The following is a 2316-nucleotide window of genomic DNA, read 5'->3' on the forward strand; positions in this document are numbered from 1 at the left end:
GAAGTGCTTTTCTTCGTTCTTCTTCCCTTTCCTCTCTCTCTCCTACTTCCCTTTTCTCCCCATATCATCCAACTACAACTCTCTGATATATGAATAAAAGAGAAATCGTATGAGCAAAACAAAAGGGCCTTCTGTAAAGCAGAGATGAATGGAGTCTCTTTGCTTTTTCTCGGAGCCCTGACAAGATCTGTGGCTCCACAATGGTCTGGGAATTCCTCTGGGCTCGTTGGCTTTTTGCCACCTTTATTTCTTTTCCCCTTATTCCTTGTCCTTCTGTGGGTTCACAGAACTTCACAATCTTCACTCTTTCTCAGGCAATGAGGTCTTTCCCCAGGTTGTCACAAGGCCATGATGCTGGCTTCCCGTGCGGGAGGATGACAGTATCGAGGCTCCAGCAGATTCCTCTGCAGCTTCAAGCCACAACACTCACTCTGTATTCTACTGGCGATATTTCCCATTGCATTCATTTTAAATCTATTTTTAGATGACCCTTTCAAAATTGCATTGACTGTCCTGAAATAATACTGCATGCTCGTGGGTGGAAATAAATCCCAATAATAGTTATGCCTGGCCGGAGTTAAAGTAAATTTTTGGAAATGAACAGTTAATGATTTATGATGTTTGTACTTAGGAAAGGTTTTAATGTGTCTTAGACGTAGAAAATAGCATTGATTTATAGAATCAGTGAAGGAGAACAGAGTGATAATGGGGTTGGAGTTTTGTTTTGTTTTTTCTGTAGCAGACTTAGCGTGCTTATATAGGGTATTGTTTAATTTAGAGCAACAGGAAGTTGAAGAATATACAAATGGATGGAATCAATTGTGAGTCTATGAGAAAGTTATCCCAGACAGTCTGGCTTGTCCCTCAGACTCGGGGGACGAGGGAGGGAAAGACTACTCATATAATTAGAGACCTGCTAAAAATAGGTTGACAAATTTATGTCAAGATATTATTTCTTTTAACTTCCAGAAGAAACACAGTAGAATATGAGTTCGGGATTCTATCATTCATCTATTTAATTATTACTATCTCTTTGTTGTTTTATTTCTCCTTCCATTAACTTATCCACTCACTCATTCAACAAATATTTACTGACTAGTACCAAGCACTGAGCTACATAAAATAATTTTATCCAGGAAGACTCAATCAAGCTTCTGAACCATTGACAGAGCAATTTTTAAGTCCAGATACTTCTTCAGTTATTACGGACTCTCTTTCTGACTAAGTTGTTGACATCATCTTCTGGGTATAGATGTTCTTCCACTGTGTCAAGACTTCCAGTCTCCTCTCCAACTATATTTTCTCCCCACAAAGCTTCTCCCCTTTGTTATCCAGCACGGATGCTGGAGTGTATCACTTGTAGCGTTCTCTTGCCAACACCCTCAACATCCTCACTTCCTGAACAAAGTCTGCATCTACCTGGCAGACTCATAACTTGGATTTTTCCAGCTATCCACTTTCTCCAGTTCTACACGTGAGCTTCTGAGGACTGTTGGAGGAAGTTACAATTGGACCACTGCCGTCACTGATGCCATACATTCATTCTGCATGCCAGGCACAGTTTAAGCATCGGCATAGCAGTGAACAAGACAGACAGGTCCCTGTTCTCATGGAGCATACATTCTTGTGGACAGGCAGACAATAAAGAAAGGAATCAATAAAAATATGATCACCATAATTTCCCTGCTGAAAATTAAACTACACTGGCGTGAAAGCCAGTGACCACATGGCTATCCCAAATTAGGTGTTCAGAGAAGGCCTCTCAGAGGTGGTGACTTGGGGTTCAGATCTGAGTGAACAGAAGGAGCTAGTCATGCAAAGATCAGGGGAATAGCCTTCTTGACTGAAGAAAAGAGCTGGTGCCAATGCCTGGGGAATGAGCCTGGTGTACTCAAGAAGGAAGAGCAGAGGCAGCTGGAGCACGTGCACAAGAGATGAAGAGGTAGATAGCGGCCAGATAAAAAATGGCGCTTTGCAAGCCGGGAAAGGGGTTTGGACTTTATTGGAAATTTGAAGGAAGGTTTTAAGCAAGCAAATGGTACGACCTGATTTACATTTCTAAAACCTTGGCTGCTGTGTAAGAAGGCATTGAGGGGGAGAAAAGGGAAAGCAAGGAGACACTTAGGAGGTCATTTCAAGTAGCCCCGAGATAGGGTGATGGTGGCTTACAGAGGATGCTAGTAGTGAAAACGTAGAGAAGTAGACAAACTCAGGTTATATTTTGGAGTCAAAAGGACTCACAGGTGAGTGAATGGTGACAGGGTAGAAGGTGAAATAACACAGACCTGGAAATTGAACAATTAGGTGGGTGGTGGT

Source organism: Equus przewalskii, chromosome 30 (genome assembly GCF_037783145.1).
Source record: "Equus przewalskii isolate Varuska chromosome 30, EquPr2, whole genome shotgun sequence".
In the NCBI taxonomy this organism is placed as follows: domain Eukaryota; kingdom Metazoa; phylum Chordata; class Mammalia; order Perissodactyla; family Equidae; genus Equus; species Equus przewalskii.